The sequence below is a fragment of the Oncorhynchus keta genome, chromosome 11 (genome assembly GCF_023373465.1).
Source record: "Oncorhynchus keta strain PuntledgeMale-10-30-2019 chromosome 11, Oket_V2, whole genome shotgun sequence".
NCBI lineage: Eukaryota > Metazoa > Chordata > Actinopteri > Salmoniformes > Salmonidae > Oncorhynchus > Oncorhynchus keta.
The window spans coordinates 37156598-37180703 of NC_068431.1; the positions used below are offsets into that span (position 1 = coordinate 37156598).

General features: G+C 42.1%; 1 protein-coding gene across 1 annotated transcript in view; it reads right to left on the reverse strand.

Annotated features, from left to right (window-relative positions):
* The window catches only part of LOC118390725 (neuronal tyrosine-phosphorylated phosphoinositide-3-kinase adapter 1-like), a 66569-nt gene extending 42999 nt beyond the window's left edge, over positions 1-23570 (reverse strand). Inside the window, exon 1 of the mRNA XM_035781446.2 lies at positions 22859-23570. The gene's annotated coding sequence lies outside the window, so the exon portion shown is untranslated. The remainder of the gene's footprint in view (positions 1-22858) is intronic.
* Positions 23571-24106: the final 536 nt, after the last annotated feature.

Genomic DNA, 24106 nt, shown 5'->3' on the forward strand with positions numbered 1-24106 from the left:
GCAGTCCAACACACTGCAGCCAATCAGTCAGGGAGAGAAGGACCGAGAGGAAGGGAGAGACATAGCGATTAAAAGAGATACAGAGAGTGAGAAAGTGAGTGAAAAGGGTGAGGGAGAGGTAGAGAGGGGAGGAGTGGGTGAGGGAGAGAGAGAGAGAGACAGGGGAGGAGTGGGGAGGAGGGGAGAAATAAATGGTACTCTAGAGTAGGATGGGTAGAGATGCATAGACAAGGAGAGAGAAAAGAAGAGGAAGGGAGAGGAAGGAAGACAGCTCAGGCAGGAGCTTGACGGAGAGAGGAGAGGAGGTATGGGGAAGAGAGGAGAGGAGGTATGGGGAAGAGAGGAGAGGAGGTATGGGGAAGAGAGGAGAGGAGGTATGGGGGAGAGAGGAGAGGAGGTATGGGGAAGAGAGGAGAGGAGGTATGGGGGAGAGAGGAGAGGAGGTATGGGGGAGAGAGGAGAGGAGGTATGGGGGAGAGAGGAGAGGAGGTATGGGGGAGAGAGGAGAGGAGGTATGGGGAGAGAGGAGAGGAGGTATGGGGAAGAGAGGAGAGGAGGTATGGGGAAGAGAGGAGAGGAGGTATGGGGAAGAGAGGAGAGGAGGTATGGGGAGAGAGGAGAGGAGGTATGGGAAGAGAGGAGAGGAGGTATGGGGAGAGAGGAGAGGAGGTATGGGGAGAGGGAGAGGAGGTATGGGGGAGAGAGGAGGGAGGTATGGGAGAGAGAGGAGAGGAGGTATGGGGGAGAGAGAGAGGAGGTAGGGGAAGGTATGGGGAAGAGAGGAGAGGAGGTATGGGGTAGAGAGAGAGAGGAGGTATGGGGAGAGAGGAGAGGAGGTATGGGGAAGAGAGGAGAGGAGGTATGGGGGAGAGAGGAGAGGAGGTATGGGGAAGAGAGGAGAGGAGGTATGGGGGGAGAGAGGAGAGGAGGTATGGGGAAGAGAGGAGAGGTGGTATGGGGAGAGAGAGAGGAGGTATGGGGAAGAGAGGAGAGGAGAATGGGGGAGAGAGGGAGGAGGTATGGGGAAGAGAGGAGAGGAGGTATGGGGGAGAGAGAGGGAGAGAGGAGAGGAGGTATGGGGAAGAGAGGAGAGGAGGTATGGGGAAGAGGAGAGGAGGTATGGGGGAGAGAGGAGAGGAGGTATGGGGAGAGAGGATAGGAGGTATGGGGAAGAGAGGAGAGGAGGTATGGGGGAGAGAGGAGAGGAGGTATGGGGAGAGAGGAGAGGAGGTATGGGGGAGAGAGGAGAGGAGGTATGGGGGAGAGAGGAGAGGAGGTATGGGGGAGAGAGTATGGGGAAGAGAGGAGAGGAGGTATGGGGAAGAGAGGAGAGGAGGTATGGGGGAGAGAGGTAGGGGAGAGGTATGGGGGGGAGGAGGAGAGGAGGTATGGGGAGAGAGAGGAGAGGAGGTATGGGGAAGAGAGGAGAGGAGGTATGGGGGAGAGAGGAGAGGAGGTATGGGGGAGAGAGGAGAGGAGGTATGGGGGAGAGAGGAGAGGAGGTATGGGGGAGAGAGGAGAGGAGGTATGGGGGAGAGAGGAGAGGAGGTATGGGGGAGAGAGGAGAGGAGGTATGGGGAAGAGAGGAGAGGTATGGGGAAGGATGAGGGAATCGGATAAATAGAGACAGAGAGAGAGAGATCAAGATAGAGATAAACAAGAAAACGAAATGGGGACAGATTGATAGAGAGAAATAGAGATGGAGAAAGAGAGCGAGGGGGTGAGTAAATGGAGAAAAAAGGAGGCTATAGATAAACAGTGAAAGAGAAAAGGAGCTGGACTGTAAGAATGGGGAGGGCTGCATGTGAAACCAACAAGTCTTTCACACCAGTCAATGCGTGTGTGGTCTCCTAGCAACACTGTCTGCTACTTGTCTCTCTCCAACCGCTAAATATTCACAAAGGGGGATGTTAGCGCTGTCGTTCATGATTATCTGAATGGGAAAGTTAACATGCTAGGGATCCAATTCTACCCTGCTTAATTAGCCTTTCTGTGTACACCTACATTGTGTCTTAATTTCCATAGTATATCTATGATATAGATACCATACACTGTGTAGTGTGCCATTTTCACATGTTCTCCAAATGATACACAGTCATCTCTAAGGCTACCAGTCGATTCCACATATATTTATTATGAAAATCCATACAGGCCTACTATGAAATTAAATTGGACGCAACTTTTCCAATGGTGTGATGATGTTATCACGCTGTATTTAGTGTATATTGTCGTGGTAGTTAAGATGATACAGTGTGTTGAGTCACTGTGATGTAATGTATGGTCAGAAAGGAACCCCACTGGGACACTCTATGGGATCACTGCCAACCACTGGGCTCCTCGCACTAAAACAAATGAATACAAAGACCTTCATTCTTACAATGCATGAGAAATGGAGCCGTATTGGGTGTCAAATGACTGCATGTGACTGGCAGCACTTCAGAATGACGATAATTGAATAATGCAAATGTATGGAATATAGATTGAGTACAAGACAAGTACAATACAATTCTGAAGGTCAGTGATGGGCAATTTAGATGGGGTGGGGACCACAAAAAAATCTGAACTCATCATTAGGCTCAAGAGTCTGCTTACCCACATCCATACCCACACATGGAGTCAGAGTCGGTCGGCCCTAGACTTTTGGGGACGCTAAGTGAAATTTTGTTGCAGTTTTTAACATGACAACTGAGTGATAGAGACTAACAAAATCATTGGGAGCACCCCGTTCTGTAATTCGACCATGATTAATACAAGTTTAGATAGGTGGCTAGACTCATTTACCAATCTGCAAAATGTTAGCTGACATGAGCTAATTGAATGACTCTCAGTGTCTGACATAGCAAGAGAAAAACTGCTGATGCACAACCACATTTCGAAATTGAACCTTGTGTATTCTACTATTCTAACTCTCAACAGTAAGTTGAGACTCCAATTGAGTCCCCCCCCCCAAAAAAGAGAAAAAAATGAATAGATTCTCTGGCATTCCACAGGTGTATACTGGGGGAGGAGGAGAAATGAAAATGTACTGTTAAAATGCATGAAGACTTAAAAATAAAATTGATTAAGCTGACTAAAACTGATATGGTAGGCAGTATAATCTTCCATTTCTGTGTGATAATTATGACAGACTCAATTTTACCAGATCAATAAAATTAGAATATAAAAGAGAAAGACACTGAAACAAATTAAACTGAGAAAGTATACTTTTAAATAAAAACATTGGATGCTGACCCAAACAAAGTGCACTGGGTATAGTCACCTAGTTCAAAGAACATACAGACTCGTACACACACACGCGCAAAAACAAGCACAAACACACGCGCATGCACGCACACCACATACACACACGCACAAACACACTGTATATAAACACACTACACCCTCCTTGGTTGGCATATCCCTCTTCGACCCCTGCAATGGCTGCTCCAGCCCCAGCCCAGTCAACGGCTGATCCTCTTCCTCTGCATTGTACAAACTGAGTGAGCGATGAATCTTTCATTGAGTTGGAACCAAAAAGATACTCAAAATACCTTCTTCCGTCCTCACATATATTTCTGTCTCATTACATTATCTGAAGAAAAGCCAATAGCAGAGCTCTGTGTGTGTGTGTGTGTGTGTGTGTGTGTGTGTGTGTGTGTGTGTGTGTGTGTGTGTGTGTGTGTGTGTGTGTGTGTGTGTGTGTGTGTGTGTGTGTGTGTGTGTGTGTGTGTGTACAGTGCCTTGCAAAATGATTCATCCCTCTGGCCGTTTTTCCGATTTTGTTACATTACAACCTGTAATTTAAATTGATTTTTATTTTAATTTCATGTATCAAGCCCCTAAATAAGATCTGGTGCAACTAATTACCTTGTGGCAGAAAAAAGCCATTGCTTACAGAAAAAAAATAAGACTCCTCAAACATATGGAAGAATGTACTCTGGTCAGATGAGAATAAAATTGAGCTTTTTGGCCATCAAGGAAAATGCTATGTCTGGCGCAAACCCAACACCTCTCATCACCCTGAGAACACCATCCCCACAGTGAAGCAAGGTTGTTGCAGCATCATGCTATGGGGATGTTTTTCGGCAGGGACTGGGAAACTGGTCAGAATTGAAGGAATGATGGACGGCGCTAAATACGGGGAAATTCTTGAGGGAAACCTGTTTCAGCCTTCCAGAGATTTGAGACTGGGACGGAGGTTCACCTTCCAGCAGGACAATGGCCCTAAGCATAGTGCTAAAGTAACACTTGAGTGGTTTAAGGGAAAACATTTAAATGACTTGGAATGGCCTAGTCAAAGCCCAGACCTCAATCCAATTGAGACTTAAAGATTGATGTACACCAGCGGAACCCATCCAACTTGAAGGAGCTGGAGCAATGCCAAGCTTATAGCGACATACCCCAAAAGACTTGCATCTGTAATGGCTGCAAAAGGTGGATCTTTAAAGTTTTGACTTTGGGGGTGAATAGTTATGCACGCTCAAGTTTTCTGTTTTCTTTGTCTTATTTCTTGTTTGTTTCACCAAAAAATATATTTTGCATCTTCAAATTGGTAGGCATGTTGTGTAAATTAAATGATACAAGCCCCCCAAAGATCTATTTTAATTCCAGGTTGTAAGAAAATTGCCAAGGGGGGTGAATACTTTCCTTGTTTTTAAGGCCAAATCCATACTGTATATTACCTTATGATTCTTTCATATTTTTGCAAGCAAATTAAAATTACAGTAAACTTGTCGTGCTCTCTCTTTCTCTCTCTCGCTCTCCCACCATGGTGTAGTCAACATACAAAGGCCCTCAATGACCTCCCTCCCCCCCTCCCTCCTGCCCTCCATTCCATACCCCAACCTGCCGTTGGCTTCATCATCTGTGGCTGGTATCTGCAGTAACCAAGGTGACTCAGTGCACTCAGCACACATGAACACTCACTGGCCACACGCACACGCACGCGCACGCGCACACACACACACACACACACACACACACACACACACACACACACACACACACACACACACACACACACACACACACACACACACACACACACACACACACACACACACACTGTGCTCAAGAAAATTACAAATGGAAGAGAAGCTAAAACAACCCCAGAGCTCCAGACACACAACCACCTCTACTGTCTCAGACAATACCTTAGTGCTTAGTGAGAGAGAGAGAGAGAGAGAGAGAGAGAGGGGGGGGGGGAGAGGGAGAGAGAGAGAGAAAGAAAGAGAGCGAGAGATAGAGAGCGGGAGGAAGAGAGAGAGAGAGAGTAGGGGGGACGAAGAGAGTGGAAGTGAGAGAGAGAGAGAGAGAGAGAGAGAAGAAAGAAAGTTGAGAGATAGAGGGGGTAGAGAAGAAGAGAGAGCGAAAGAGAATGAGTGGGAAGGGGGAGAGGAAGAGAGAGAAAGAGAGAGAGGAAGAGACAGAGTATATACTGCCCCTGAAAGCTCAGCATGTGTGGTACAGTATGTGCATAATGAGAGGCTTGGCACAACAGCACATCACACTCCTCAGTGACACCAATGGGTTGCTGCTGAGTCTCTCATACAACAGGATAGCTTGCCCTTGAGACACAGACACACTCTGCCTCAGCTGCCTCTGTGAGCCGAAATTCACACACTCCAAATGACCAGGCCAGCTTGACCTGCTGCTGGTGTCCTGCGTTGCCATGGGAAATTTGGTATCCACCCTCATGTCATACACACACAGACAGGAACACACACAAATACTCACTTACTTACACTCAATCATGCACACACAAAAAACAGCAAACAAACACACACACTGATATCCCTCCCACCTCGAAATCTCTGGGGAGCATCTTGGCTAGTCGAGGGTACTTCCTGTGACTACTTCCTGTCATGTGCTGTCTGTGCTACTGGGTTCATCCCTCGCCTCTGGGTAGCTAAGGTATAGAGAAGGCATGTGAGTGTGGAAAGAGGAAGGTGTGTGTGTGTGTGTGTGTGTGTGTGTGTGTGTGTGTGTGTGTGTGTGTGTGTGTGTGTGTGTGTGTGTGTGTGTGTGTGTGTGTGTGTGTGTGTGTGTGTGTGTGTGTGTGTGTGAGATGAGAGAGAGCGATATGAAAGAGAGAGAGCAGAGAGAGAGAGAAGAGAGAGAGAGAGAGAGAGAGAGGAGCGAGAGAGCGAGAGCGAGAGCGAGAGCGAGAGAGAGAGAGAGAGAGAGAGAGAGAGAGGGTTGGTATCAGTAATGAAAATGGTAAAAATCCAGTTCATCAGGGAGGACGGGGCACCCCGTTCTGCTGAAGCCTAAAGACAGACACTCCTGAACACTAAGCCAGCATTCTTTCTGAAACAGGATCGGACTATCCTATCGTCTGATGCCAATTTCCCTGCAACATTGCCCTGCGCCCCTCCTTGGTACTCTGAAATCTTTTGTATAATTCAGAGCATTTGTTTGTTTCTTGACCAATCAAAAAATTATGAAAATATATGAAACATTGAAAAACATGGATGCAAATGTGTTTTTAGGCAAACCTCTGACATCATTAAAAATGTAGTAGCATCATGAGGCAATGAATCAGGACTATGTGAAATACATACAACATGATCCATAGTCATGTACCAACCCCTTTCATTTCTACCATCTCCCAAAATGGTCATCTGAGAAGACACCAATGTCTAAGAGTGTGTCTGTCTGTCTACTGTAGTTGAGGTCTATTTCTGAGTTAAATATATTTACATACTGTGTGGCAAACCCAGATGAGATGAGATCCATGAAAATTAACACAGTATTTGGAGAAGATAGAGCCCTACCCCTGGGGGTGTGTACCCTTTGACCTCTTCTGAAGTGGAGCGAGCAGCAAGGAGCAGTGTTTCTGTAATGTTTACCTGTTTCTGGGCTAGCCAGCGAAAGAGAGGAGAAAGGGATGCTACTGGAAGGAGGTCTGCTGCTCTGCACTGCCTTCCATGCCTGTTTCGCTCCCTCACTGTTGTGTATGATTCATGTTCCAATAAACCACTTCTTTGAAACATTAATGTGGTTTATTTGTTTTTATCCTATCGCTGCCCTCTTTTCTTCCATTCAACTGCCTCTTTTCCCAAAAAAAAATTCTGCACTGTTACTGAGCAGGAATCATATTCTAAATCTACCTCTCTCTCCCTCTCTCTCTAGTTCACTACAGTCTAAATAGTTGATTAACCCTTTCCCCTTCATTCATCTTAATTTCTACTGTATGTCAGCTTTGTGCAGTTCAGTGGGTGAATGGCTTTTATTGCTGGCTCCAACAAAATGGACTTAATCAACACAACACTAACACTGATCACATTACGGTCATTTCAACCAGCATTCTACTGTAAGGCATATTGTACTGTGCCTCCAATTTGCAAGGTCAACTCGACCAAATCACAAATAGAGGTTGAACTAGTCTCGCTGCCAGACTCATGATACAGTGACTGATGTTGGAAGATACTAATGTTGGACTAATGTCTGCGCAGAAAAATATAGTGTTTAATAAATTAATATCTGGGTTTCGATCAGACGGAGAGGAGCTCATCCACACAAGCTGAGTTCTCAAAGAGGAGAGGAGAGAAGAGAAGAGAAGAGGAGAGGTGGGGGCTGTGTTGTTATGAGAGACATACACATCACAATATCTCATTGAAACCCTCATCTCTGTCAAGTTTATTGCCATATAAAGACAGTTATTATGATTGATCTAGACTTCCATGTGACTCAGAACCCTACATCATTTGGGGATATTCTGTGTAGGGGAACTTTTATTTTTTATAATGTATATGTTTTTAGGGGTTAGATCAGCTTTAATATTGCAGATAGATTGTAGCTTCCATCAATGAAATTTTCTGCATAATTTCCAACCCCCCATATATATTGTATATATATACCCCATAATGACAAAGCGAAAACAGGTTTTTAGAAATTATAACAACTTTATTAAAAATAGAAATACCTTATTTAAATAAGTATTCAGACCCTTTGATATCCTGTTTCCATTGATCATCCTTGAGAGGTTTCTACAACTTGATTGGAGTCCACCTGTGGTAAATGTAATTGATTGGACATGATTTGGAAAGGCACACACCTGTCTATATAAGGTCCCACGGTTGACATTGCATATCAGTACAACCAAGCCATGAGGTCGAAGGGAATGGTCCGTTGACCTCTGAGACAGGATTGTGTTTAGATAAAGATCTGGGGAAGGGTACGAAAAAATGTCTGCAGCATTGAAGGTCCCCAAGAACACAGTGGCCTCCATCATTCTTAAATGGAAGAAGTTTCGAACCACCAACACTTTTCCTAGTGCTGGCCGCCCAGCAAAACTGAGAAATTGGGGGAGAAGGGCCTTGGTCAGGGAGGTGGCCAAGAACCGATAGTCACTCTGACAGAGCAACAGAGTTCCTCTGTGGCGATGGGAGAACCTTCCAACAGGACAACGGCCCTAAACACACAGCCAACACAACGCAGTAGTGGCTTTGGGACAAGTTTCTGAATGTCCTTGAGTGGCCCAGCCAGAGCTCGGACTTGAACCCGATCGAACATCTCTGGAGAGACCTGAAAATAGCTCCAACCTGACAGAGCTTGAGAGGATCTGCAGAGAAGAATGGGAGAAACTGCCCAAATACTGGTGTGCCAAGCTTGTAGTGTCACACCCAAGAAGACTTGAGGCTGTAATTTCTGCAAAAGGTGCTTCAACAAAGTACTGAGTAAAGGATCTGAATAACTATGTAAAAGTGATATTTCCGTGTTTTTGCTTTGTCATTATGTGTATATTGATGAGGGGAAACATTTTTTAATCCATTTTAGAATAACCTGTAACATAACAACATTTTGAAAAAGTCAAGGCTACCTGCCGGCCCACATATACAGTACCAGTCAAAAGTTTGGACATAGAATAATAGTGAAGACATCAAAACTACAAAATAACACATATGGAAACATTTAGTAACAAAAAGTGTTAAAACAAATCAAAATATATTTTAGATTTTTCAAAGTAGCCACCCTTTGCCTTGATAACAACTTTGCACACTCTTGGCATTCTCTCAACCAGCTTCACCTGGAATGCTTTTCCAGCAGTCTTGAAGGAGTTCCCACATATGCTGAGCAGTTATTGGCTGCTTTTCCTTGCTCGTGTTTCTTGGCCCAAACAAGTCATTTTTTCTTATTGGTGTCCTTTAGTAGTGGTTTCTTTGCAGCAATTAGACCATAAAGGCCTAATTCAAGCAGTCTCCTCTGAACAGTTGATGTTGAGATGTGTCTGTTACTTTAACTCTGTGAAGCATTTATTTGGGCTGCAATCTGAGGTGCAGTTAACTCTTATGAACTTATCCTCTGCAGCAGATGTAACTCTGGTTCTTCCTTTCCTGTGGCGGTCCTCATGAGAGCCAGTTTCATCATAGCGCTAGATGGGTTTTGTGACTGCACTTGAAGAAAATTTCAAAGTTCTTGAAATTTTCCGAATTGACTGACCTTCATGTTTTAAAGTAATGATGGACTGTTGTTTCTCTTTTCTTATTTGAGCTGTTCTTGCCATAATATGAACTTGGTATTTTACCAAATAGAGCTATTTTCTGTATAGCACCCCTACCTTGTCATATATATACTGTACTCTATATGTCATGACGTTGGCCAGTGAGTAATTTGCAAATAAATTCATTAAAAATCATACAATGTGATTTTCTGGATTTTTTATTCTCATTTTGTCTGTCATAGTTGAAGTGTACCAATGATAAAAGTTACAGGCCTCCCTCATCTTTTTAAGTGGGAGAACTTGCACAATTGGTGGCTGACTAAATACTTTTTTGCCCCAATGTAAGCCCTTGACGAAAATGTAACCTCCTGTTCCGAGGACGATAGGAAGACGGTCCATACGTTGAAAAGGACTAACATGTCAACTACAGAACTAAGCCAACCTCAGCGGGAGCTTTGGTTGTGAGTGGTATGAACTTTGATCTCTTATTCACTAAAGAAGTGAGAAATCCTAGCCATTAAGTTAGCAACAGCAGCTGTAAACGTGGGCTAGGAAAGGACGGACAGAGTATCCTGTCTACCACACAACGACGACACTACAACGTAACCCGTTCACCACCAGAGACACTCTTCAAAAGACTCTGTTGGGCAACACGGCCTTCCATCTACCACCAACCTACCGAAGCGCAGCTCAGAGTAAATATTTATTGCATTTTCCTTTTCCAAATGGGCAGTAATTTAGAATGCATAAGATACTGTATTTACGATAGCATGGCTTCTACCTTTGTTCCTCAAGTCTTCCCGCTCTTTCACTCAAACCCAACCCCCGTTCGTTGTGTAACCAGCTGTCATATCTGTTCCGCCTGCTAGGGACGTTTTCCTTTATGACATCATTTGTAATCAATGTATGATTCATTCTGTGTATATGTAATTCTGTGTGATTAGTTAGGTATTTAGTAAATAAATAATTAAACCCAATTTTGTATTGCTGATTCAACTTGTTAGCCAGGGTTCGTGAAGATAACCAAGAATTTACAACTTTCAGATGAGACTGAAACAATGTGACGATTAATGTTGACTGCTATTGATGTAAAATATTACTAGGTCTTTAAGAGTTTATTTGGAAGATAACAGCTCCATAAATATTATTTTGTGGTGCCCCGACTTTCTAGTTAATTACATTTACATGATTAGCTCAATCAGGTAATATTAATTACAGAGAAAGGATTTTATAGCATGTCATATCACTTAATCCGGCAAAGCCAAAGACACAACATATACTATCTATTGCATCTTAGCCTATGCCGCTCTGACATTGCTCATCCATATATTTATTTGTTACTATTCCATTCCTTTACTTAGATTTGTGTGTATTGGGTATCTGTTGTGGAATTGTTAGATATTACTTGTTAGATATTGCTGCACTGTCATAACTAGAAGCACAAGCATTTCACTACACTCACAATAACATCTGCTAATCACGTGTATGTGACCAATTACATTTGATTTGATTTGACAATACAACTGATTGGCTCAAACGCATTAAGAAGGAAAGAAATTACACAAATGAAATTTTAACAAGGTACACCTGTTAATTGAAATCCATTCCAGGTGACTACCTCATGAAGCTGGTTGAGAGAATGCCAAGAGTGTGCAAAGCTGTCATCAAGGCAAAGGGAGGCTACTTTGAAGAATCTCAAATATAAAATATGAGTTTAAATATAATATAAATATATGTATTTATTACTACATGATTCCATATGTGTTATTCTATAGTTTTGATGTCTTCACTATTATTCTACAATGTAGAAAATAGTAAAAAATAAAGAAAAACCCCTTGATTGAATAGGTGTGTACAAACATTTGACTGGTACCGTATATTTTCAAAGAAGAGTGGATCCTCATTATTTGGACCGTATAGGTTAATGAGCCATATCTGTTATGGGCCAATAACATATTTAAAATCATCCATCTACCTTGAGGATCTGTTTTGAAAATTTGCACATTCGGATCAAAATTAATTAATATCATCACCCCTTTTGAATTTCTTTGCCCATGTGAGAAGTATACCCCCCCCCCCAGTCATTTTTCCACACAACTTAATCTAAAATTGTTGAATGAGTTTCCTGTAAAAAAAAAATTGATATTATATTCATTCTCTTTTAGCCAGTTAAACACTGATAGTCTTTTCTTATTATCTGCTAAACCATTACAATTATAACTGGCTATACTTATTTCACCATTTACCATAATGAGACGCAAGTTTCAATTCTATTTATCATGATATATGTTTGTAAACTCATCATTAAAAAGTACCATGGTGAAGCAGATCAACAGCCAAAAGCATTTCCATCGCCCTCACCTCAATTTACATTATATACAGTATAGCTAATAAAATATATATCAAAAATCCTGCTTATCTTCATTTCCATAATTAACAAATAATATTTGTAATAATGTAGGTGGATTGTTACCTCCCATCAGGATTGTTACCTCCCATCAGGATTGTTACCTTTAACCAGGATTGTTACCTCTAACCAGGATTGTTACCTCTAACCAGGATTGTTACCTCCCATCAGGATTGTTACCTCTAACCAGGATTGTTACCTCTAACCAGGATTGTTACCTCTAACCAGGATTGTTACCTCTAACCAGGATTGTTACCTCTAACCAGGATTGTTACCTCCCACCAGGATTGTTACCTCTAACCAGGATTGTTACCTCTAACTAGGATTGTTACCTCCCATCAGGATTGTTACATCTAACCAGGATTGTTACCTCTAACTAGGATTGTTACCTCTAACTAGGATTGTTACCTCTAACTAGGATTGTTACCTCTAACCAGGATTGTTACCTCTAACCAGGATTGTTACCTCTAACTAGGATTGTTACCTCTAACCAGGATTGTTACCTCCCACCAGGATTGTTACCTCTAACCAGGATTGTTACCTCTAACCAGGATTGTTACCTCTAACCAGGATTGTTACCTCTAACCAGGATTGTTACCTCTAACCAGGATTGTTACCTCTAACTAGGATTGTTACCTCTAACTAGGATTGTTACCTCTAACTAGGATTGTTACCTCCCATCAGGATTGTTACCTCCCATCAGGATTGTTACATCTAACCAGGATTGTTACCTCTAACTAGGATTGTTACCTCTAACCAGGATTGTTACCTCTAACTAGGATTGTTACCTCTAACCAGGATTGTTACCTCCCACCAGGATTGTTACCTCTAACTAGGATTGTTACCTCTAACCAGGATTGTTACCTCTAACTAGGATTGTTACCTCTAACCAGGATTGTTACCTCTAACTAGGATTGTTACCTCCCACCAGGATTGTTACCTCTAACTAGGATTGTTACCTCTAACCAGGATTGTTACCTCTAACTAGGATTGTTACCTCCCACCAGGATTGTTACCTCTAACTAGGATTGTTACCTCTAACTAGGATTGTTACCTCTAACCAGGATTGTTACCTCTAACTAGGATTGTTACCTCTAACTAGGATTGTTACCTCTAACCAGGATTGTTACCTCTAACTAGGATTGTTACCTCTAACTAGGATTGTTACCTCTAACTAGGATTGTTACCTCTAACCAGGATTGTTACCTCTAACTAGGATTGTTACCTCTAACCAGGATTGTTACCTCTAACTAGGATTGTTACCTCCCACCAGGACTGTTACCTATAACCAGGATTGTTACCTCTAACCAGGATTGTTACCTCTAACCAGGATTGTTACCTCTCACTAGGATTGTTACCTCTAACCAGGATTGTTACCTCCCACCAGGATTGTTACCTCTAACCAGGATTGTTACCTCTAACCAGGATTGTTACCTCTAACCAGGATTGTTACCTCTAACTAGGATTGTTACCTCCCACCAGGATTGTTACCTCTAACCAGGATTGTTACCTCTAACTAGGATTGTTACCTCTAACCAGGATTGTTACCTCTAACTAGGATTGTTACCTCTAACCAGGATTGTTACCTCTAACTAGGATTGTTACCTCTAACCAGGATTGTTACCTCTAACCAGGATTGTTACCTCTAACTAGGATTGTTACCTCCCCCTAGGATTGTTACCTCTAACCAGGATTGTTACCTCTAACTAGGATTGTTACCTCTAACCAGGATTGTTACCTCTAACTAGGATTGTTACCTCCCACTAGGATGGTTACCTCTAACCAGGATTGTTACCTCTAACTAGGATTGCTACATCTAACTAGGATTGCTACATCTAACTAGGATTGTTACCTCTAACTAGGATTGTTACCTCCCACTAGGATTGTTACCTCTAACCAGGATTGCCATTACAAAAATGACATTTTTAGCAAGCAATTATTATTTCAGCAAACAATTATTGTAATTCATCCTATATTGTCCTTAACATATTTACTCCCTAGCAACAGTTGTGGGATACACACACACACACACACACACACACACACACACACACACACACACACACACACACACACACACACACACACACACACACACACACACACACTCAACCCCTTTCCCCACAACCAACCATAGTCTCAGATTCTCAACAGTTGCACCACTCAAGAAAAGTCTTGATTTATAAATGCATATACAGTTGCAGCTGTTTGAGAAGGCAGGGAAAAAATTGGTAGATTTGATTAACCATTTTCACGTCCTAGGTGATGGAGGTCAGATATACCCTGTTCCCCTGAAACAGCCACACATGGTCCCCCGTTTTGACCATATTCTCAAGCATCTCCTTGCAATCAGACCTTTGATTATTTTGTGCCACCAGGGCCACAACAATATGCCCCCTCAACGAGTGTGACCCCTTCCCCATGGGTTACTGCAGCTAGTGTTGCCAGCACTACCTGGGTGGGGGCACCCTACCGGAATCACCACCGGCTAGGTACAAGGTCGTCAAGGTTCTCATTAGCAGTTTTGAGAATTTCCTTAAATTATGCTCTCCCATCAGGGGATTTTGGCTTTGTAGGACCAGCCCTGCCAGGCAGGCTCAGAATCTAAAAAAATGTTTTTTTTAGAGAATGTAACCCCCTTTTTCTCCCCAATTTCATGGTATCCAATTGTTAGTAGCTACTGTCTTGTCTCTTCGCTTCAACTCCCGTACGGGCTCGGGAGAGACGAAGGTCGAGAGCCATGCGTCCTCCAAAACACATCCCAACCAAGCCGCACTGCTTCTTAACACAGCGTGCATCCAAACCGGAAGCCAGCCGCACCAATGTGTACACCTAGCGACCTGGTCAGCATGCACTGCACCTGGCTCGCCACAGGAGTCGCTAGTGCGCAATGATACAAGGCCAAACCCTCCCTAACCTAGACGACGCTAGGCCAATTGTGTGTCGCCCCATGGACCTCCCGGTTGCGGCCGGCTGCGACAGAGCCTGGGCTCGAACCCAGAGACTCTGTTGGCACAGCTCGTGCTGCCGTGCTGCCACTGCGCCACCCGGGAGGCCCCACAGGATCAGAATCTTGAGGGGGCGGTGCTGCTCTAGTCTCTGACCATATTCATCTTTCTGATTTGGCTGCATATAGGCTACTTACAGTAGGCCCATAAACAGATAAGGAATTCTCCTTAGTGTATGGGCCTCTCAGGTGGGAGTCTAGGGTATAGGGTTGGGGAATGTTCCATCATGATAGGACAATAAATAAATCAACTATATTTCTCATTTATTTTCAAATGTATATCCCATATCTGCACAAAAAAGCTCTCGCTTACAAACCCTGCTCGCAAACACATATGGGCTCTGGGATTTGCAACCGTTATCCTTTTTCACTCACTTAACTCCACACTTTTCCAAACACAAAAACACACACCTTCCATCACAATACATCTGTACATACCCACATACTGAGCCTTCTATGTCCTCTGTGTTTTATCTCTAGCATGTTGAGTCAGTACTTTTGTGTTCCAGTTCCTTATATTTGAAAATGTATTATTTCGTTAATTATCTTTTCTTCAAATGCTGTCTTATCAATTCATGAAATAATATAAATGGAAAGTCTAATACTAATTATTTTACAACATTCCCCATCTAGAATGGTAATGTGTAGTTGTAGTTTATTTCTTTAACAATTGTTTTTTTTATTACAGTCCCTAACATGGCTAGTATTGGGTTTTCCATTATTCAACTCCTCCATGGGAACGTTGTAATATTTAGAATAGCCATTGAGTCATCTTTGTGTCTCAGAACATTTGTATCAATATACAGTTTATTGACTCTGAGAGCCTCACGCTTCCCTTTTATTATTAGGAACAAAACTTTGCGCCATTCTTCATTTTCCTTCGGGAACTGATCATTCATGCCTATTGTTGTGTTAGCAAGTATTTTACCCAGGCTTTAACCATTATTGTATCTTTAAATAGCAAATTTGGCAATGATTGGGCGCTCATATCTCAGTCCTCTCTGTCCAAAACAGTGTACACATTCTATTTGGATTTTGTCGACAGCTTTGGGTGGGATCTGAAGCGCTGTAAGGAGGAACTCTCTCACTACACCCTCAGGAACATCTCCTTCTTTCTCTTGGATACCAGTAATACAGGATGTTCTCTCCTAGATCTGGTCTGCATGTCAATTAAGGCTTCTCTCAGAAAGATGTTTCCCTTTTAAGTTCATTAACGTCCGTTTCAATCTTATTGACTGTCCCTTTTAGCTTGTTTGTTTCTTTCTCCATTGTCACAGGTTTTTCATCACTCATCTCATGGCTCGCCTTCAACTCCTTAATACCTTCACTAACTAATTCCAGTATGCCCAGTTTGTGATTTATCAATTTTAACAGATCGGTTATCCACCCTTACCATTCCTGTTGGCGAAAAGCTTAAATCGTCTGTGTCCGTCAAGGAGTCACGTTTTCTTTTGGAGATTGGTTCTCCATCATGTTTGGGTGTTGCTTGTTTTTGTAATATTTGTCGATACATTTCTCTACCCTTATGATTTGTTTTGTGTTGTTATCCAGGTTATTACCTACCAGTATGTGAAGTGCTAATATTTAGACTAACTTACAGATATTGAATATTAAGTTTTTATATTGAGGTGAACTGCACTGCTGTGTTCAGTCCGCCACCTTGTTCCTCTTATTCCTTAACTTAATCTACTAACAAATCTGGGAATTATCCTGATCCCGTGAGCACCCCACTCCTCCTCCCCTCAGTCTTCAGCTTTAGAGAGGACTACAGCTGGACTCCACAGTCACACTACAGTCTGTGCTACTCCTACACCTGCTCTGGTTCCTTTACCCACACTCACAGACTCTCTCTCTCCCCCTCTCTATCTCTCTCCCTCTCTCTCTCTCTCTCTACCCCTCTCTCCTGCTCTCTCTTTCTCTCCCCCCCTCCCCACAAACAGGGCTCTGAATCATACTGTATATAATCATACTGCTCACACTCTGGTCCAGTCAAATTAAATTTTGCGCTTCCAGGACATCTGCAGTAAAAGATTCATTGCGGATCAGCCAGATCAGGAGCCCAGCAGTGCGGAACTCTAGTGGAGAAATGAGCTTTAAATGTGAGCATCTGCCATGTCTGTCTGACACTCGTCAGTTCCTCCGTTCATCTCTCTCACGCTGTATTTCTCTCTCTCTCTGTCCTCTCTTTCTCTCTGTCCTCTCTCTCTCTTTGTCCTCTCTCTCTGTCCTCTCTCTCTCTCTTCTCTTCTCTTCACTCTCTCTCTCTCTTTCTTTCTGTCCTCTATCTCTCTTTGTCCTCTCTCTCTGTCCCCTCTCTCTCTCTCTCTCTCTCTCTCTCTCTCTCTCTCTCTCTCTCTCTCTCTCTCTCTCTCTCTCTCCTCTCTCTCTCTCTCTCTCTCTCTCCTCTCTCTCTCTCTCTCTCTCTCTCTCTCTCTCTCTCTCTCTCTCTGTGTCCTCTCTCTCTCTCACTCTCTCGGTGCTCTCTCTCTCTCTCTGTCCTCTCTTTCTCTCTGTCCTCTCTCTCTTTGTCCTCTTTCTCTTTGTCCTCTCTCTCTCTCTGTCCTCTCTCTCTCTCTCTCTCTCTCTCTCTCTCTCTCTCTCTCTCTCTCTCTCTCTCTCTCTCTCTCTGTGTTCTCTCTCTCTTTCTCTCTTCTCTCTCTCTCTCTCTCTCTCTCTCGCTCTCTGTCCCCTCTCTCTCTCTCTCTCTCTCGGTGCTCTCTCTCTCTCTCTCTCTCGGTGCTCTCTCTCTCTCTCTGTCCTCTCTCTCTTTGTCTCTCTTCCGTCTTTCCCTCTGTGAGCCTTTTCTTGCCCCCTGTCTGTCAGGCTCATTTGAGTATCCCTCCATCTTTCAATCACTCAACATCTCTGGAATCCCACTGCATGTCTGTGTCTGATGGAATGTCTAAGCCTCCTCAGGCAAATGGCCAGATAGTGGGCTCTCTCTCTTTCCCTCTTGTTCATTGCAGTGGACCCTTTCGTTTTCCCTCTTTTAGTCATCACCAGTTTTACACCAACAGTGCCTTCAGAAAGTATTCACATCCCTTGAGTTTTTCCACATTTTGTTGTGTTACAGCCTGATTTTAAAATGGATGAAATATTGTTTGTCACTGGCCTACACACAATACCCCATAATGTCAAAGTGGAATTATGTTTTTCGAAATGTTTACAAATTAAGAAAAAATTCAAAGCTCAAATGTCTTGAGTCAATAAGTATTCAGCCCCTGTGTTAGGGCAAGACTAACTAAGCTCAGGAGTAAACATTTGCTTAACAAGTCACATAATAAGTTGCATGGACTTACTCTGTGTGCAATTATAGTGTTTAACATAATTTTTGAATGACTACCTCATCTCTGAACCCCACATATACAATGATCTGTCAGGTCCCTCAGTCGAGCAGGGAATTTCAAACACAAATTCACCAACAAAGACCAGAGAGGCTTTCCAATGCCTCGCAAAGAAGGGCACCTATTGGTAGATGGGTTTTAAAAAAGCAGACATTGAATATCCCTTTCAGAATAGTAAAGTCATTCATTACACTTTGGATGTATCAATTTACCCAGTCACTACAAAGATATAAGCATCCATAAAACAGTTAAAGAGTTTAATGACTGTGATAGGAGAAAACTGAGGATGGATCAACAACATTTTAGTTAGTCCACAATACTAACCTAATTGACAGAGGGCAAAGAAGGACAGAATATTTTTTTTTCAGAAACATGCATCCGGTTTGCAACAAGGCACTAAAATAATACTGTAACAAAATGTTTCAAAGCAATTCACTTTTGGAGTGAATACAAAGTGTTGTGTTTGGGGGAAATACAATTCAACATATTACTGAGTACCACTTTCCATATTTTAAAGTATAGTGGTAGCTGCATCATGTTATGGGTATGCTTGTAATCGTTAAGGACTGGGCAGTATTTCAGGATAAAAAAGAAACGGAATGGAGCTAAGCACAGGCAAAATCCTTGAGGAAAACCTGGTTCAGTCTGCTTTCCACCAGACACTGGTAGATGAATTTACCTTTCAGCAGGACAATAACCTAAAACACAAGGCCAAATCTACACTGGAGTTGCTTAACAAGAAGACAGTGAATGTTCCTGAGTGGCCGAGTTAAAGTTTTGACTTAAATCTACTTGAAAATGTATGACACAGACTTAAATTGGTTATCGAACAATGGTCAACAACCAATTTGATAGGTCTTGAAGAATTTTGAAATGAATAATGGGCAAATGTTGCACAATCCAAATGTGGAAAGCCTTTAGAGAGTGTGAATACTTATGTAAATGAGATATTAATACATCTAATTTTCAATACATTTGCAGGAGATTTTAAAAACATGTTTTCTCTTTGTCATGATGGGGTATTGTGTGTAAATAGTTGAGAAAAACATCTATTTAATCCATTTTGAAATTAGACTGTGACACAACAAAATGTGGAATAAGTCAAGGAGTAGGAAACTTTCTGAAGGCACAACACTATCCACGCCGGTGTCGCTGTTTGCATCCTACTCACTGATATCTGGAAATGGATGTCAAAATGAATGAGAGGGTTCCTGCAATGCTGCTGAAACATGTGTTCTTCATTCATGTACTTTCAGTCAGAAGCTGCTCAATATAGAGAGGGTTCATTAGGTCCCTCGACTCCACTGTTATTGTCCTTTCTCAGGTGGATGGTAGCATTGGCAAAGATAAAAAACTGAATTCTGTGACATTCAGGGAGAAATGGTTCGGTGGCATTAGCCACCTTAGTAGGAAGAGAAATATTTAGGCTGTGTGTTCTAATCCACAACCACTAGGAGTTGCTATAGATGATCTTGTTGCTATAATCACTGAACACTGGAGGAGTTTAGGGACTTTGGATGATACTTTTTCTTCCATTTCACCTTTATTTAACTAGGAAAGTCAGTTAAGAACAAATTCTTATTTACAATGACGGCCTAGGAACAGTGGGTTAACTGCCTTGTTCAGGGGCAGAAAAATAGATTTCTACACATTGTCAGGGCAGGGATTTGATTTAGCAACCTTTCGGTTACTGGCTCAAAGCTCTAACCACTAGGCTACTTAATGCTTTTAAGTTTTGTTTTCAACAATATTTTAGGATACATTGGTACCTACAGCACCCTATAATAATATAGACATACACAGAGACACACGCACATCAATACCTATATGGAGATTGATTTTCATATATAAATATGATCAAATCTCGACATATGCATGCACATTTATAGTATAATACCAATATGTATGTAAACTTTCACGATAGCAGAAAATGGTCAAACAAACACACAAGCGAGTAAGAAGCAGTTTGCCATCTTAATGCCAGTCAAATCACTGGAAGTTGATGTTAAATTCAACTGACCAGAAATGAAATGAAAATGACCATAAATCAGACACATATTACTGCACATGTACACTCATAGGAACATACAGTTGAAGTCGGAAGTCTACATACACCTTATACATTTAAACTCAGTTTTTCACAATTCTGGACATTTCATCCTAGTAAAAATTCCCTGTCTTAGGTCAGTTAGGATCACCACTTTATTTTAAGAATGTGAAATGTCAGAAGAATAATAGTAGAGAGAATGATTTATTTCAGCCAGCTTTTATTTCTTTCATCACATTCCCAGTTGGTCAGAAGTTTACATACACTCAATTAGTATTTGGGAGCATTGCCTTTAACTTGGGTCAAACGTTTCAGGTAGCCTTCCACAAGCTTCCCACAATAAGTTGGGTGAATTTTGGCCCATTCCTCCTTACAGAGCTGCTGTAACTGAGTCAGGTTTGTAGGCCTCCTTGCTCGCACACGCCTTTTCAGTTCTGACAACAAATTATCTATCGGATTGAGGTCAGGGCTTTGTCATGACCACTCCAATAGCTTGACTTTGTTGTCCTTAAGCCATTTTGCCACAATTTTGGAAGTATGCTTGGGGTCATTTGGAAGAACCATTTCCAACCAAGCTTTAACTTCCTGACTGATGTCTTGAGATGTTGCTTCAATATATCCACATAATATATCCACATAATTATCCTCCCTCATGAAGCCCTCTATTTTGTGGCCCAGTCCCTCCTGCAGCAAAGTACCCCCACAACATGATGCTGCCACCCCCGTGCTTCACAGTTGGGATGGAGTTCTTCAGCTTGCAAGCCTCCCCCTTTTTCCTCAAAACATAACGATGTTAATGTGGCCAAACAGTTTTATTTTTGTTTCATCAGACCAGAGGATATTTCTCCAAAAAATACAATCTTTGTCCCCTTGTGCAGTTGCAAACCGTAGTCTGGCTTTTTTATGGCGGTTTTGGAGCTTTGCTGTTGTTCTGGGATTGATTTGCACTTTTTGCACCAAAGTACGTTCATCTCTAGGAGACAGAACGCGTCTCCTTCCTTTAGCGGTATGACGGCTGCGTGGTCCCATGGTGTTTATACTTGCGTACTATTGTTTATACAGATGAATGTGGTACCTTCAGGAGTTTGGAAACTTCTGACCCACTGCAATTGTGATACACTGAATGATAAGTGAAATAATCTGTCTGTAAACAATTGTTGGAAAAATGACCTGTGTCATGCACAAAGTAGATGTCCTAACCGACTTGCCAAAACTTTAGTTTGTTAACAAGAAAATTGTGGAGTGTTTGAAAAAACGAGTTTTAATGACTCCAACCTAAGTGTTTGTAAACTTCCGACTTCAACTGTACATACAGTGGGAACCTGTGACAGGACATGGAATTGGATTCAGTCACATAAATTGTTAGCCTCCAGACATGTGTAGACATCATTGTACATGTGGAGTTTCTTATCATGTGGAGCTTCTTATCTTTTCATTTTTATCAAAGCTTCCTTCCCCAAGCTAAAACTCCTCACTTACACCCTGGTATTCAAATACAATTGATTATAAGTATTGGCATAGAATATGCTTGTATAGAAAAGCTCCACATGGAGCTTTTCTATACAAGGGTGGAGACAAATGGCTGCCATCACAGTCACACAAATAACTTACAGATAGTGTATATTGGAATCCCCCACCCCACCAAACTCCCTCCTGTAATTGAATAGGCCTATATTCTGTGTTAATTTGTCAGTCTGCAATACAAATATTTTATCCTGAAAGGTGAGTACTAAGTGAGTACTCGTCACGTCTCAGCGTATCCAGCACTAAAATGTTACACACGCCACGCCCCCACGCCTCTGTTTGTCCAATTTAACGACCAGCTTGAGAGATGCATTCTGTACATGTGGCATATGCATTCTCACGCTGTCATTAAATGTGTTTAAGACGAAATTATATTAGCTAAAGCACTGATATCGAAATAGCTTCATGAACTCAAAACAAATGATCATCCCAGCCAGACGAGCACATCCCCAACCCCAACACCCCAAAGACGCGCGCATGATAAACCCATCCACCTGACTACGCGCACAGACGCGGTGCGTAGGCCTAATGTCTACACATTTATTCACATAAACAACAGAAACAATGTCATTATTATACATTCCAACGACACTCTCGGTATGTTTACGCGATGACCACGTCTGATAAGAGGATTTTTGACAAAGCCATCCGTTAAAATATGATTAGAAAGATACCGTCCATGGGATCCATCATCACAAGTCAGCAGCTGGACTTTTTTGTTTTTCCGTGAAATATTTACGAGCACTAGTCACGTCACGACTGAAGTTAAACGCACAGTACTAAAACCTTGGATACGTTATCTTTATTCTATCGCCAATAAAGCAGACTAGAGTTTCTGTGGGAAATGGCATAGCATACAAACACACGATATATCATCTACCATGCCTACTTGTGCTACAGCAGAAATTGCATACATATAAATTATTGTGGAAAAACAACTTGCACCGACCTCTAGCTCCTATTTACATTGACTTCACATGCAATATTACAGTAAGGAAGGCTATATGCAAAAACCTATTTAAGGGATCTGATTTAATCTATGCTGTTTGGGGCAACATTTGCTGTTCCTATAACATGGTACGGGAAATGAAGGTAAAGGCATTACCTTATAGAAATACTGATGTATGGCTTGGCGCAGGGGTAACTGCCGATATCCAGTAGTAAAATCAGACAACAACAAAACCACGCCGGGATGTTGATGATGACATTGCCGTCTTTGTGGAAGAACGGTAGAAAAAAGCACTTTTCCAAATGTGTCAAGAAATACTGAAAGATATAATAAATAAATGGGGCGGATCTGAGAGGATTCTCGGTTCTTGTTTACATGAACAGCGTTTCCCTCTTTCCACCGATTAAACCGGCACCATACCCTAAGACATCTGATTGAAATCCATGATGCAGTTCATTGCGACGTTGTAAAAATGTTCCTCTCTACAAAAACAGAGGGATAAACCCCATTCACAAATAAAATAATGTAATGCTATTAAATTATGCGCCTTTTCGGAACCATCAGATGAAACATGGATGGTTTTGGCTAAAAATAACAACAGCACAAATAAACACAGACATTTCGGTTCAAGCAGTGCGCTACCAGATATTTGCATTTATATTCATATGCATAGCTGTCCAGAAGAGGCCATTGGTTGATAAAAAAAAACGGATACAACGAGGCAGGTTTATAAAGATTATATAATGCGCGTCTCGTTCAACCCGATGTGACGTCGTTTTTTTCGATGGTCGAGTCGACATATCTGCCCGCCTGACCGAGTAGCCTACGAATTTTCTATATGTCGTTTTTTTTCTAAATTTATGTCTGCCCTTTTCTCCACCTCTATCAACTGACTCGGCTCCAGGAGGCTATTTACAATTTCGTCTGCGGACTCGTTGCAGACGTAAGCAGACTGACAGCGTGTGCATTCCTAAACGCACATCCCCAATAGCAGCCCATTTTCACCTTAGGAACTGACAGACATAGGCTACAACATTACATTCACACATAAAATAACACACGGCTTGCGAAAATCACATTGTGCACCGGTTGACATGACACATATTCACACCAAACTCATTGAACTTCAACAGACAGGGTCTTTACCGAATAGCCAGTTATAGCAAACTTATGAACAGATTATTACAGACATTAACCCTGTCACTTCGTTAGGCTAGTCCTATTTCCCATCCTGAGGTCTGTATTTTGAATATTGTGAACTGCAAACTGAATTGGGATTGAGTTAAATTGGGATTTTGTCGGCGGTGGAAGTGTCCCAAAACTGTTTGACATTCCACTATGATCTTTTTGAAACAGATAGCCAGCCTATTCAATTACCACTCTATAACAGTTGCCTATTTAGAC